The sequence below is a fragment of the Helianthus annuus genome, chromosome 7 (assembly GCF_002127325.2).
Source record: "Helianthus annuus cultivar XRQ/B chromosome 7, HanXRQr2.0-SUNRISE, whole genome shotgun sequence".
In the NCBI taxonomy this organism is placed as follows: domain Eukaryota; kingdom Viridiplantae; phylum Streptophyta; class Magnoliopsida; order Asterales; family Asteraceae; genus Helianthus; species Helianthus annuus.
The window spans coordinates 7,440,326-7,456,086 of NC_035439.2; the positions used below are offsets into that span (position 1 = coordinate 7,440,326).

Genomic DNA, 15,761 nt, shown 5'->3' on the forward strand with positions numbered 1-15,761 from the left:
ATGAGCTTAATGAGCAAAAGGAACAAATATACAGCAAAAACCAGCATAAATACAAAGAAAAGGGATAAACGTGACATGTTCGACCCCTCGACAGCATCCCTAAGAGCAAAAACAAGAAACAGAAGGCTGACCACGGCCCGTGCCCACTGGACACGGGGGCGCAGTCAGATGTCTGCAGAAAGGACAAAGCTATAGAAGCTTCTACGCCCACCACGAGGGTGTGCCCAGCTCAGCACGGGGCGTGGTCAACGCTAAGATTCGCAGAATCTTGCAAAATCTTGGTAGTACAGATACGCTTCTGTCCACAGGGCGTGCCCAGCGAACAATGGCCGTGTGGAGCCCAATGCTGACAAAAGCAATTAATGAAGGAAGAGTAAAGAGATGGCCACAGGGTCGTGTCTGCTGGACACGGGCCCGTGGTCGGGCTTCTGTTCAGGCTATAAATAGGGGTCTTTGGCTCACTTCAAAGGCATCCCTTAGCAAACCACTACTCTCACACTTTGCCACCACTCCACCACCACTACACCACCAACACCCACCACCATCATCCACCATCCACCTTTAGAGTGTATAGTAGTCTCGGGATCCAAGATTGATAGTAAGAGTTCTTATCAATCAAAGGCCATGTTTGGCTAAGTCTCTTACATCACTTGGGAAAGACAAGTCTTTAATGTATTACTTTTGATTTTTAATCTTTTCGCACTTTTTATTTGTTTTTGTATTAATGACTTTAATAACTAGTTTCTTATGTTGAAGGTGAAACTTCTTTATCATTTGTCTGTGGTGTCTTGGCATTACTTTAATGTCTATGTAAAGTAAAAGATTTACACCATTCATATCTCTACGGTCTATGTAGAGATATGTTGGCTACCTGGTTGGGGGTTAAGGGAATGGTTTAGTAAGGTTCTTGCCTTGTTCAGTGTATAGATCCTGCAAGGACTTGGGTCAAGCTTACTAGGACCTCCTTCAATACCCACCAGTATTCAATGGCGGGGGTGCGAATGGCTTGATCCCCTCTTATGTAATCTACAATTAATACATTAAACCGGCTACTTGGGATTGTATCCCTGCTGACTCAAACCACTTACCTGAGGGTAACGTCACCTTCAAAAGAGGGGCCTACCACTTTTCGCATTAATAACTTAATTAATTATCTTTCAATATTCTGACCCTTTGGGATTATATCCTTGCTGACTCAAACCACTGGGTTGAGGGTAACGTCACCTTCAAAAGAGGGGCCTACTACTATAACTAAGATAATCTCATAAAAATTGCAAAAGTGCGGAAATCATCAAAGGATACATTAAAGGCGAGTTGGATTCAAGTGATTCATTTTGTCTATCTGTTTTCATTTTATTTTTATTTCTGCATTTTTAGTTTTATTTTTTCATGTTTAAACCTTTTCTCAAAAATTTTAGATTGATTAGACGTTGAGGATAAACCGGTACTAAAACCTCTTGTGTCCTTGGACAACCTCGGTATCTTACCAACGCTATACTACGCTCACGATGGGTGCACTTGCCCAAGTGTGTGTTAGTAGAATATCGTGTTTTATAAACTTAAAACTTGACTAATGCGTAAAATGGGCTTAAAATATCAATAAAAATATATCACGCTTCGCACACACCAATTAGCGAGTATACAAGTTTGATAGGTAGCATAAGTATAAAATGATTTAAACGAATCCACATGACAAAATTAGTTATCAAGATTAACGTAAAACTGACATGTGAATATACAAGTCGATCCTCTAATTACCGCAAGTATAAAGACTTAACTTGACTACAAGACTACGGGCGTGTGTTAATCCTATAGCGCTTACATGTTAAGGGGAGGCTCGTACGAATTTAATGACAAGTTTATCACATAAGAATGTTCTTGAAACACAAATCAAGTATAACATAGTAGCAAGCATAATTGGATTATTTGTGTGATTGTATAAAATGTAAGTGTAACTGTGTAGGTTTACACGTAAACATATTGCACCCAAAAGTGTAAAAAGGAAAAAGGGTGTTCGAGTACACTCACAGTTTTGCTAATCTTCGTTAGTTAAATCCGCAAGTAGATGAGTTGTAGACAAGAGCGCTTGGAACACCGAGGTTACCCTACAGGTGGGTAAACGAAGGTGTGAGTGTTGGAGTTTGAGTGGAGGATTTGGATTATAAAGTACGTAAGTATAAGTACAAAGTATGTTTAAAACAAAAAGTATATTTCGTTTAGGCACTCGTCACGACACTGAGTTTACTGTGATTTCACAGGTCCTGATTTGCCCGCTAGAATCGATGACGAGTAACGTAGAACTGAAATAAGCAGAAACCAAACATCACAAACTCGGTTCGGGCAAATGGACAATTCGCACGAAAGGCAGATTCCCTTCGCACGAGTGGGTATACCCTTCACATGAATGGGGACTGTTCTGTGCGAATAGGACTTCGTTTTGAACATTTTAAACATTAATCGGCTATGTTTGTGAGTCCAGTTGTGTTATTTAGTTATAATATAGTATAGTAAATGGTCCTACAGTCATATAGATCATAGAAGTCATGTATGGAGGTGATGACCTCATTGTATGTTCACCAAAGCACAAGTTTGTTAACTAAGTTAACAAACTAGTTGGTCATGAATAACATGATGTAAAGGACAGAATGCGAAATACCAAACAACCGAACAAGGACAACCTGGGTGTGCCCTCTCAACATGGAAGGTATGAACCAAGTGCTGGAGACTGGACGAGGTTAACTTATTCTACGTCTAAGAGATTGTTTGGGGGTTCGTTTGCAAGTTCAAGTGAGATAGTGGAACTAGATTGGAAGCCAAGGCTTCCACGGTTCACATACTATTACCACAGAATCGTCCATATCGAAAATGGGGATCTGATTAACATTCAACACTCAAGAAAATGTCAGAACGGAATGAAACAGTACCCTTCATGCGAATGGCTGGCCCAGTCACGCGAAGGGTGAGTCCCTTCGTGCGAATGGTTGGCCATTCGTGTGAGAGGTTCTGTTTCGAGGCGAAAACAGTTCGTTTTTGTTTCAATTGTTCATCTTCTTGGTTGGAATCGGACTTAACACTAATCCACAACTATAGGCTTAGCTTGTGAGCTTAGCGGGTTCGTAATTCCGTCAAGGTTTGTTAACAGAAAGTTATTTATCAAGAGTTTGAAAGATTAAACTTCAATCTTTTAGCTTGGTTCTCATTATCTTGAGAGTTGTCATCAGATTGCCAAGGCAAATTTGAGAAACCAAGTGACAAGGTATGAAGGAGTGTATAAAAGTTGGAAAAGTAGAAGAAATTAGAGAGAAAATAAAGTGCTAGTGATGTGTAAACTCACTTAGAATAATTCTGGAATGTCGTGCCCGAATCCAGAAAATTAGAGAGAATTTCGGAGTTGTGGAGGGTGAGAATTTTAGAGTTGTGGAAGGCCCCTTCGTGCGGATGGGACCCCATTCGCACGAATGGTCCAGTTGTTCGAAGGTTCGAGTTTGTTTCACGTGTTTTGTCTGTTTTAAGCGTGTTAAACGTGTAAGTGAAATGCATAAGTGTAATGTATGAATAAAGGCATTTATAAAATGAATTTGCATGTATAACAAGTATAAATTTGCATATAATTGTATCAAGTCTGCACGTATAATGAATATATAACAAGTATGTATGAATTATATATAACATAATGTATAAAAAGACTAAGTTTTATTATGATTCAAGTATCGGATTACAATGATTGGAAAAGAAAGACGAATACAAATGATTACAAGTTTCCATAAATAGAAATACAAATAAACTTTCTAAATAACGAAAGTTCCAAAAAGTGAGGCGTTACAAAATTATCCATAAATTCATGCAAGATTAATTCAAATCCTAATATCCTAATCTATTCTTCATCATCGAATCAACACCGTAATCAGCATCATCATCAGCACTGTAATCAACATCATTTGCAACACTGTAATCAGCATTATCGTCAACACCGTAATCAGCACATCGTCAACATCAACACCTTAATCAGCACGGTAACACCACCGTCAGCACATCCGACGGTAACATCCCACACCACCACCGTCAGCACATCCTGTAATCGCATAACATTGTAATCAACACATTAGTCAGCACCGTAATCAGCACAATTTCATTTTTTTTTTACTTTGTAAACAACAAATACTATTACATAACTAGCACAATTTCTTTTTTTTTTATTTTATAAAGAATGCATATTGTCACATACTAGCACAATTTCATGTTTTTGTTTTAATTTTGTAAATAGCAAATACTATTATATAACTAGTAGAAAACAATTTTATTCGAAATAGGCTCTCAATAACAACACAAAAGGAAAAAATAGCAACACATAAGAATTACACAACAAAATAAGAACTTACGTTTAGATTTAAAATCCACACAATACATTTTTCACATTAGCACATTCCAACTACATAAATAGCACAATTATAAAACACCTTTTTAACTTTTTTTAAAAGTCACTTTTATAAATAAAATAAAAAAGCATAGCAATATGGTACTATATTAATGATAAAAAATACTTGATTTTATGGTATTTTTTTCAAAAATAATGAAGTATATGAAAGTTATTTTAGTTTAAAAAACTTGGTGGAATTAGTATTTAATGGGAAATGGCTAAATGACTAAAATACCACTAACTTGATAGTATTAGTTATTAATTATATGGGTTTTATCTGTCATCAATATCAACCCTTGATTTAAACTATCAATGGCTCAGATTTGTTCTTAAGGTTCTTACAGTTAGCACTATTTGTATAGGATCTCGACACTCTTTGACTAATTTGATGGTTAATTACCTAATGAGTATTGGACTGGGCATAAGAAACGATTTTTACAACCGAATTCTGCTAATCGGTTTAAGGTTTATAAAAGAAAGAAATTTGCGTTGTTGGTCCAAATTGAAGTAAATGGCTAGTTAGTTAGTTACGAGTAGAGATGTCTATGTTACAGTTAGATATTGCAATATTTTAGTTTTATTTACTAGGCAAAAGATCAAATAGGAAGTTTAGTTTGGTCAGAAAGTATAGGAAACAATAATAAGAGAACACGTGGCAAATAACAAAAAAACATAAGGAGAGACATTTTAGTCAATCTCCTTTCACCTATTCTATTTATCATTCTCTAAATCTTCAAAACCCACCATTTTCAAAATCTACCATCTTCAACCATTCCTTCACTCTATCTCTCCATAATTACTACATCATAGCGCGATTTTCTTCATCAATGAATTATTTAAATACTCAATCAACGTGTTCTTCAATTTATTTAAAGAAACCTAATTTATTTTTATGAAATTTCTCATTTTTTAATTGAACATAATACGATGGAACATGAGAAATCGATTGAAACAAGTACTTCTCTTCTAAAATTTCTCAAACATTTTCTAGGCAAAGTGAAAATATTAATGAATCTAACCTTCTCTTGATGTATTCTTGCGTTTGGGCAACATTATTGGTTTTAATTTTATTAAGAAATCAGTGGTAAAAAGTTGCACACTAGGTATTTGACAAAAATGTCTCAAAGAAAACTACAAAACAGTTTTCAGTTTAAACTTTCTTTTAGAATTTTGTTTTACAAAAGAATGAAAAAAAATACTTTTGTGTGTTTTTATGTCCATTGCGTTTTACAAAAGAATGAAAAAGTAATGTTTTTTCAATTGTGTTTTTCAAAAGAATGAAAAACACATTTTGTGTGTTTTTTGTCCATTGCGTTTTACAAAATAATAAAAAAAAAACACAGTTTTTTTGTTCATTGTGTTTTACAAAAGAATGAAAAAATACATTTTTGTATGTTTTTGTCCATTGCGTTTTAGAAAAAACAATTTCTTTTGTGTTTTTAGTCAATTGCGTTTTAGAAATTGTGTTTTTACTCAATTTCTTTTGTGTTTACGCATCTGGGTTATCGATTTTTTTCAAAAGTATAGCAATAGTGTTCTCATTTTAAAGATAAAAAACGCTCGTATTTATGGTGCAAATTTTATAAAAAAAATAAGGTCATATGAAAAAGTTATTAACGTTTTAAAAATAAGGGGGAATTGGAGGAGAGAGAAACTATTGACGTTTAAAAATAAGGGGGAATTAGAGGAGAGGGAAACTATTGACTTGGATGGACTAGAATACCCATACAAATCTCACGCGCCATCTTGTTTTTGTCCAGTTCTATCCATTTAATCGAATCCCTTGATTATTTAATTGATGGTCAATATTACTTCATATCTTTCCTACCCAAATAAACTTCCTAGTATATCCTGATCCTTATTTACTAATAGTTACTAATTTATTTATTTAAATAAGCATGAACAATTTGATTTATGGAATACTAGTCTAAGAACCCGCGAGTTTCGCGGGTGGCTTAACACAAACATACAATATCTAGTGGCGAACTTTTCAATATAAACGTATAAAAATGATACTGAACAAAAAAATTATAGATAAATGAGTACATGAAAATCACAAATCACTAAATACTTCTTTATAAACTACATTTGTCGTTTATTAGTAGGTTTGTCGTCATTGTCCAAAATAAGAAGTTTAACTCCTTGTATGGTTTTTACTCTGGATAAAGCAACAGACAGCTGACCGTGGGTGAAAACTGGCTGTTTCAAGTACAGACCAACTCTAGACAGTGATTGGCCCTTGCTATTTATTTAAATTTTTTGACAAAAACTTTATAATAAAATAAACGTTCCATTATTATATAGATAATAAATAATAAATTACAACGAACTGAACAAAAAGAATATGAAAAAATCACAAGTTGTTACATATTTCTTTATACACCACATTTGTTTATGCTTTAGTCTTCAACCACTTTTCAACAACAATCCCATTAGCCTTTACCAACTTATGTTTAAACACAGCAGCCTCAAGCCCACAACAAACCAGCAAACTGCCATACCTGCTATTCAATAAACCCCACAAATAGGACCAAAACAATTCATGAACCTCCTCACAATAATACATTCAATAAACCCCACAAAATAGGACCAAAACAATTTCTAAAGCTCCTCACAATAATACAAACCATTTTCCATAATCCCCAAAATTTCCATCCCCCAACATACACAACCATCTCCAATAACCACTATCAGCCATGACCCATAACACATAATCACCAAAACAAAACAAAACAAATCCCATCTCTCCATAGAACATAATTGTTACTTAGCATAACGAAAGTTTTAGCATTCATTAAAATAATAATATTTCATTCGTCCCTGATCACATCAAGATTAGTCAGGGCTAGAACTCTCAATGAGTAAAAAGACTATGCTAAAAGATTACGGGTAAAATGGGTCAAAATCCAACTAAACCGTTTTAATAATGCGTTACATTGCTTAGCATTACAAATCAACTTATGCAAAAATTGAGACCTTTTTTTTTAAAAAAATAATACAATTTTTAACAGATTTAACACTAAATATACATAAATTTGCTAGAGAAAAAGTATTCCATACCAAACTGATATGTTTTGACCCTTAAAAGATAACCTTCGCCCAACCTGACCAACTCGCTCGTTTTACCATATCTACTCAATAGATTAGAAAACCCAATAGGTAAGAAGGCCAAACACCAAAACCATAACAGCCCTTTCGATCAAAATGAAAACATTTTTATTTGTTTTCAACTTGATGCCTACCTGAAAATGCGGAATGTAACTTGAGTGACTCCAGCAAAGAATGTTGCCATGAAAGCAATACGTAAATATTCATGTTCTTGTGTAATTGGTATAAGCTCGTCTCGTAGCATGGATCAAAACAATAGTGATACTACTGCCACATGCCCGATTGCAATGTCTCTTGAGTTACCCATGAATCGATAGATAAAAGGTGGAATAAAACTCGAATCTGCAAGTCAACTTAGGTTACTCAAAGTTTCAAAAGAACACTTGCATGCAATAATATTATCAAGGTAACTTGCACAACCTATATTGTGGCTTTAAGTTTGCTAGTTTTGCATACCCAATATCCCGAAAAAAGGTATAAATAATTAGTACAATGTGAGTTTTCTTTCTTGTTTATATTTGTTTACCTCATATGGAATGCAGAGACTAAAGATGGTACATCCAACGATATTTATTGGCTGATTACCATGGATTATCGTGAATTGAACAAAAAAATCAATTTAGAATAAGTAAAAGGTTTGATTTTATGTTTGATTTACAAAAGCATTAATATATGTGAAACGTGACCATATACCTTTCTACCGTACTCTCTTCACCTCTTCAATGGATGATCCTGCAAGATGGAATATAGAAGCATTCCAAAGAGCTCCGCTAGCAACCATCACACATGAAGTGCCTGCAATAGAAAGTCATTAGCAAAAGCATTTTCGCATTTCTCAAAAGTTTGAAAAAAAAGTGTATTATAAATAGTATAAGTTAACATTTTTTAATGAACTTTAAGCTTCTTATTTGTTTGACGATACCCATTTATTAGTAAACGGGTTAAAAGTACACATGTTTGTATTTTGACCAAAATAAATGTAGCTCGTTCTTTTTTTCAATATCTGCTACATTGCCGATATTACAAAATATTGCTAAATCCTTTTTTCGGCATAAGGACATCAACCTGAAATTTGGATCTGGCGTGAATGCATCATACGCCTTGTCACATGACCCTCGAAGAACACAAACACCACATGATTATGATTAAAACTACATGCTTAAAATAATTAATACAAAAATATACCAACATCTACTTGATAAAGTTTTAATTAACTAATACAAAAATATAACTTACTTCTTCTTCATGCGGTTGGATCCAATGTCTTGCATAGAAAGCAACCTACAATGCAATTGAATTGATTAGTTATAGGTTTTGCATTCTCAATAACAAAACTAAAACTAATGAATCTACATCTAACAAATTGGCTTTAAAGGAACACTATATATTAGGACTTGTAATGGGAGATTTTCATTTGTATTTGTTATGAATACTAAATATACCCCCTAACTATTAATAAAAAAAAGGAAAAAAAAAGAGAGAAAATATGATTAGTGAAAAAGAAGTGGCCCCTTCTTTTTCCTCAACTCGCGCCCATTATCTCCATGGCAAGGGCCTAGATAGCGCCCCTCTTTGGCAGTGATGGGCTGGTCCAGTGAGCCTTAGTAACAAAGAGAGAGAAACTTATGATTCATATATATCTTTTCGTTTAAATCTTTAAAACATGAATTGATCAATTTTTTGACTTCTTAGGCTCATGGTTTATAATCATATTCAAAATGTAGCGGGTAGTGGAATCTGATTTACTTATTTGAAATTTTTTAAAACCCGGTTCAAAGCGGCCGGTACCCGTTAGAACCGACTGAACCGCCCGTTAGAACTGGTTAAACTGTCCGGTACACCCGGTTGAATTGTCCGATACACCCGGTTAAACCGTTTCTAAGCAAAATCCAGTACAATATAAAAACCGGATTTTAAAACATTATTGTTATTTGCATCTATGATAAGATATGCTTTTAGCAAAAACAATAATAATAATAATAATAATAATAATAATAATAATAATAATAATAATAATAATAATAATAATAATAATAATAATAATAATAATAATAATAAGTAGCAATTGACTAACACACAGTGTGAGTATACATAGCTGCTCCCTTTCGGACAAAGTAATTAAGTGTGTTGAAGTATACATAGTTGCTCCCTTTCGGACAAAATAATTAATTACATACCTGGAAACTCCATAACATTTAAAGATTCCCATTGAGAAACCACTACCTTTTCTACAATGATTTCATGCCAAATGGTTAAGAAAACATAAAAAGGCAAAAGTAACAATTCACATGTGTAAAATTACAGTTTTAAAATAATATAAAATATATAGCCAGTGGGATTGACGAATCAGTCATTATGAAAATAATTCATTTCGGCCCAAACAATTTTGGCCAAAACCAAGCAGATGGATTTTTTAAAACAACCCACCTTGACCCGAACCCATTATGCTCATAAACTGTTACGACTCGGACCCGTTTTAACCCATCACCCAAAATTGCCCCTTTTGTCAGACTCAATTCATACCGAAAAAAAATACAAAAAACAGAGATGCAAGCACTAACCATTGATAATGATGTCTTTTGGTGTAGCTCTCGTTGAGTATGTTTTAACAGGTACCCCTGATAACATATACAAATGTAATAACCAATTTGAGTTTTAACATTATCTTATAGGATTGAACACAATCTTACACCTGGCTCGGACTGCTTCTTCAAGGCATGGTTTCTTGGTAACCTTCATGGTATTAGATCCTTCCCCAAAAGCTTGTGTAGCATTTCTAGATGTCTCCCCAACCTCAAATTGAAACTTGTCTTTCTATGTCGAGATTAAAAAGTTAGCCAAGATGCTTTAGTGGAAGCAAATAATAAAGGTGCAAAAAATGAAAATGATGTGAAAAATACAATATCTTTATTATATTTAAAGATTAATAGCACTAAAGAAAGCACCTGATTCATTTAAAATTTCATTCAACGAGCCACGTTAGCACGAGTTTCTAACAGTACTGTATACTAATTGAGCCGAACCTTTCTCGCCAATGATCGTAGGCCTAATGGTACTTTTCCTCTTTTTCCCCTTTCAAAAGTAGAAAAGAAGCACAAGAACCTTAAAAAGGTATCAAGATCCCAAACTTATGTCTAAAATAGTACCAATGCTCAATTAGTTTTCACTGTTAGTATTTTAAGATGGCACATCAGACCCTTTAGGAAAGGAAAACCTGCTTAAGACCATCTTTAGTGAAAACATCAAAAGTTACAAATTATTTTACAACATTAAAAATGATAGGGCATATTTTTTTATGTAAAGGAGTACCACCCCCCTTTCCACTGTAAGTAGCTCAAAGTTATAACTCCCAGTCAGTGCCTTTAATGGAATGTGTATATAATCAGGATTGTTTTTGCTCTTACTTCGTTTTTCGCTTAATAAATCATAAAGTAGGGATGAGTATTTGATACTTGGTACCAGTACCGAATTTCCCAAACCGACTTTTTTCGATACCCACATTTTGGCGTTTTCTGTATCTGTACTTTTGGTACCGGTATTTTACCAAAACTTACCTTCGAATACCGATACCATACCCATACCGAACATTTTCAGTATTGATACCCATATTTGGCGATTTTCGGTACCGGTACCGAGCTCATCCCTAACATCAAGTATGAAGGTATCATTACATCTAACTGTATGCATGTAATGACACATGAAAATGCCATAATAAATTAAAAATCTGTCATAAATTATAAACAAACCTGAAGAATGTTGGCACATACGCCCTCACCCTCAAACTACCAGCAGTCTTACAAACACTCCAGTCAACAATTTGGCACTCAAAAAGGTTTGCTAGCCTGAACAAAAGTTATGTGCAAACATTTTAACCGGGGCGCAAATCTACTATCTTTTTCACCAGACGTAGAAATCCAAATAGGATAAAAAAACAACAGAAAATTTGAGGTGGAATAAGTAATAACCCATGGGCTAGGCTTAGTCGGTCCCTGATGACTCTAGGTCAAGAGATCTCAACTAACTCGCTCAAACTTTGTCAATATGACTAGAAATATTGCATTGTTGTTCCGAGGTGTAAGTAAAATATCTTAGAATCATAACTTAATATTTTTAGAGAAAACGACCGCCAGGCCTTGCTTGAACCTTACCTTATTTTTATCCTCTGCAAAAGTTAAAGAACATGTTACCACTTTGACGTTGAAAAGTCAAGCAGTTTCACCTTTAAAAGAGTGTGGGATTATCCTATTTAAGTGAGTAACATCAGTTATCTCCTATATTATAATAGCCTCAATGCAAAAAAAAACGATCCATTTTATTAAACCCTTTTAGTTATGAGAAAAGTGTTTTGTAGTTCACCTATAACTTAGTTCTTATGTCAATCCTTCATATGTATGCATATGATACAACCCTTAAATGCCAAGATTCAGAGGGTGATGATTTGTTTGAGACTTATACAGGTTACCTAATAAGCCAAAGCGTAGAGTGATGATATGTTTGAGATTCCATTGAGAGATGTCAATTAGTATAGCATATAGAAACAGATTTAAACAAAAACAACCGAAAATTAAAGAAGATCAGATATAATGATATGAACACACTCTTTTGGGCTTTTAAATGTGTAATCAAACTTAAATACAACATGCCTATTATAAGATTAGCATACAGATGGAAAACTGAATTAAATTAGATTAAATCAAAACACACCCATGTAAAAAAATGTTAGATATTCATAACTGATTGGGGAAAAACAAATCACGTCTTATAAATCAAAGGTGAAAAAGTGCGACAGCCAAAAACAAATGCACTCCAAACCCCAATTAATCAGTGGATGCAATCAAAGGCAACAATAAATTCAATTGATTGGTTTGCTTCCTTAGAATCAGAAATCCAAAAAAAGGTTGGAGTTGCGTGATGTTTACCTTCAAATGTGGAACTTTTGAGCCCTAATCGTTACCAAAATTCATCAAGATCGTGTAGACTATAGACAGAGTCAACTGAACATATAAAAAATCTCAAACATGATCAGTTATTTAAGAATAATTAAACAGAAAAACACTAAATATATGACATATATTATCTCAGTTGAATGGATGTGAATCGTCATCTCCTTTTCAAACAACAACACATAGCAACTAACATCAAAATCTAGCCCCGAACATCCAACTGATGTTAGTAGCCCAAGAGTTGGATGATGTGGATCAACATCTCCTTTACAAATAATAGCATGCTAATGGAATCCTATGTAGTTAATTCACATCATCCAACTGGTATCTTTATTTACCAAACATAAATGAGCAATAAATCAGTTGATCACATGCTTACTTGAGATTGTAGGTATCTTTATTTCTTGGACATGGAATCGTTAGCAGGTGTCTGCATCATTTGACCTCCATTTATCTAAGACATCAGAAACAAAAAATGGGATTAGATAAGTTAGGTGGGGAAAATTTTGTATTTGATTTGCAAGAAGAGAGCATGTGCCTGCTGGTGTTGAGCAATCGTTGTTGGCGAGAAACCAGAAATCAAAAGGATGATGTAGTGTTTGCAATGGTCACCTCCGTATCGAATTCATCCAGATTACGCTACAATTTGCCATTAGAATTTACTAATAGAACTCGTTTAAATGGATATATGACCTAATGATAATATTATAACAACAACAATGGATTAAAATAACATTCAAGGAGAAGTACCTAAAACGGGAGAGATGGACACTGGATTGGGGGTGAATAAGCCTTCTCGTCAATGCCATAATCTGTATACATGTTTATCAAAAAAGAAAGAAACAAAGTAATAATCAGCTATAAAAATTATATGGATTTCAGCCACCAATTCAAATCTAAAAAGTAATGATAATCAAACATCAAAACCTGTGAGAATCCAAGTAAACCATCAATTTGTGCATGTTCAATCATATATTCTTCAATGTACTTAGTAAACCTCCATAATCATATGATCAAAGCTACTTAAGCCAGTCAACTTATGACCCGACCCATATATGATGTCTGTAATAACCCTACTATCTGATTTAACTGAGAAGATACATGAGTTATTTGCTTTCCACTTCCAACCGTCGTCGCTTTTACCAAACCTTAATGAACTCACCATTTCCTCCAAAGTCCAGATCTCTAATCTATGCAAGCTGAACATCAGTCAACATAGTTATCAGTCTTAATTTTTATAGAGTAACTAATATGATTGGGTCAATAAAAAAACACACACACTTTCTTTATTCTAATAGTTAACATAGTTATCAGTTTACCCGCTTGACCCACCTAACCATAAAAAACATTTATAAAAAAGTGCACCCTTAATTTTTTTTCACAACAAACATGCATTTTTGACAACACTATAATGTATTTTATATACTCTTTTGATAACAGAAAAATACAACAAAACTTTAAAGAAACGCGGACCCATCCTGTTTGAAAACGTAAACAAACCATGAAGTAAATACCACCAATACAGATAAAGAAACGAATCAAAATCAGATAGAAAAGAAATAATAAATATGGATTCTATAAGATAGAAATAAAAAACATTACTTCTGATAAGGTATGCAAAATTTATGCATCTACTCAATACAAAAGGCATAACAAATTCAATATAGATATGAATACAAAAGGCATAAAAAATTCATATACCAAATTTGATTAAAATATAGGTGATACAAATGCCAAACAACCCCAAATCGTAGCCAGAACCATCACCACTGTCATCTCTGTTATCATCAACCATCACCACCGTCATCTCAGAAATTAGTACCAGTGATATACCTTTAGAACCCTATTACTAATGTTGTCTGCTAATTCTCCCGAATTCTCGACTCAATCTCCATTTGATTCGTTGATTAAACAAACCCTAACATCTCAAATTTAACAAAATCAACATCCTAACCTAATATTAAACAAACACATTTCAAAATTAAAACAAAAATCAACAAAACAATCTTACTATAATGTATCATGTAGCCCAATAATCGTGACGCTCCATTGAATTGAAACATATTGTTTTTGTCAGCAAAACGGGTGGAGAATCCATCAACAGGATGGTTACAATTGTGATGCTCCATTCAATTGAGACATAATAGCAACGATTGAAGATGATAAAGATCATGGATGAGAGTTTTCGAACCTATATGAAGAACAAAAAGATTAAACATAAATTAAAGCTTAAAGATTAGAAGAAAACATACCTTCTGCTGGTTGCTTTAGACTCAGATCTAGGTTGTGATGGAACAGAGAGATACACCGATGTAACAGGCAGAGATATATGAAAGAGAAATTAGGGTTTTAAGGATTGACTGGAGAGAGAGATGTATTATGAAAGCGTGTTTTGAGAAAATTTTCAATTGATTGATGATTGTTGCGGTTTCCATATGAACAACACATTAGCGGTTTCAAAATTGAATTGAATGAAGGAGGATGGAGCAAAAACCTATTGCCGCTCATATGAAAGTGAAGGAGAATTGAGGAAAAGGAAATTGCCGCTCAAAAAAACAATTCTCTGGCAAAAGAGCATTGCCACATCAAGGTCAAAAAGTCAAACATTATTTTGCTTTACTATAAGAGATAGATTGTTCACTTAGCCGTAAGGCAACAACGATAATACCGATTATAATTATAACTAGTATTTTTTGACAGGTGTCACAGCGCACTAAACCACGAAAATCATTAACATGCTTGAAACTTGAAAAAAACATTTATGTAAACCTACACTTGGTGGTTTTTTTTTTTTTTTTTTTTTTTTTTGAACGGCCAACGAAAATATATTTATTTATCATGGGATAACGTACAGTTAACCCAAATGTTTTACACCAAGTACAGCAAACAACCATATAACATTTACATTACAAACCCAAGCATACTAACTCAAAATTATACCATTTTTCCCAAGTAAGCTCCGTAATCCTTGCTCAATTTTTGAACCATAGATATCCCAGTGCTCTAACCTCCTCTATCAGATTTGTTACTCTCGGCTGCTTGCCCTTAAACGTCACCTCATTTCGCGCCCTCCATATGACCCAAGCTGCAGTCTGGATGATTGTGTAAACTGCCATCTTCTATTTTCGGCTTCCTCGTGTCAGCTTATGAAACCTTAGCATGTCCTTCACTTCGAACAGAAAGAAACCATACAAACGGCACCATGTAGCCACAAATTCCCAGATTGATTGTGATAGACCGCAGGACACGAATAGATGCTTGGCTGTCTCTTCCAATTCGCCACAAAATTTACA

At 34.1% G+C, this 15,761-nt stretch overlaps 2 long non-coding RNA genes across 2 annotated transcripts; both read right to left on the reverse strand.

Annotated features, from left to right (window-relative positions):
* Nucleotides 1-7,504: 7,504 nt before the first annotated feature.
* LOC110866186 lies at nt 7,505-8,920 on the reverse strand. Its single transcript, XR_002551210.2, has 3 exons — nt 8,762-8,920; nt 8,219-8,320; nt 7,505-7,867 (listed from the first exon to the last, which is right to left on the reverse strand). It is a non-coding gene; the product is annotated as an uncharacterized LOC110866186 (long non-coding RNA).
* A 706-nt stretch (nt 8,921-9,626) lies between these two features.
* Nucleotides 9,627-13,659, reverse strand: LOC110866187. Its single transcript, XR_002551211.2, has 6 exons — nt 13,396-13,659; nt 13,219-13,280; nt 12,848-13,107; nt 12,445-12,519; nt 11,272-11,367; nt 9,627-10,339 (listed from the first exon to the last, which is right to left on the reverse strand). It is a non-coding gene; the product is annotated as an uncharacterized LOC110866187 (long non-coding RNA).
* Between the last annotated feature and the right edge of the window lie 2,102 nt (nt 13,660-15,761).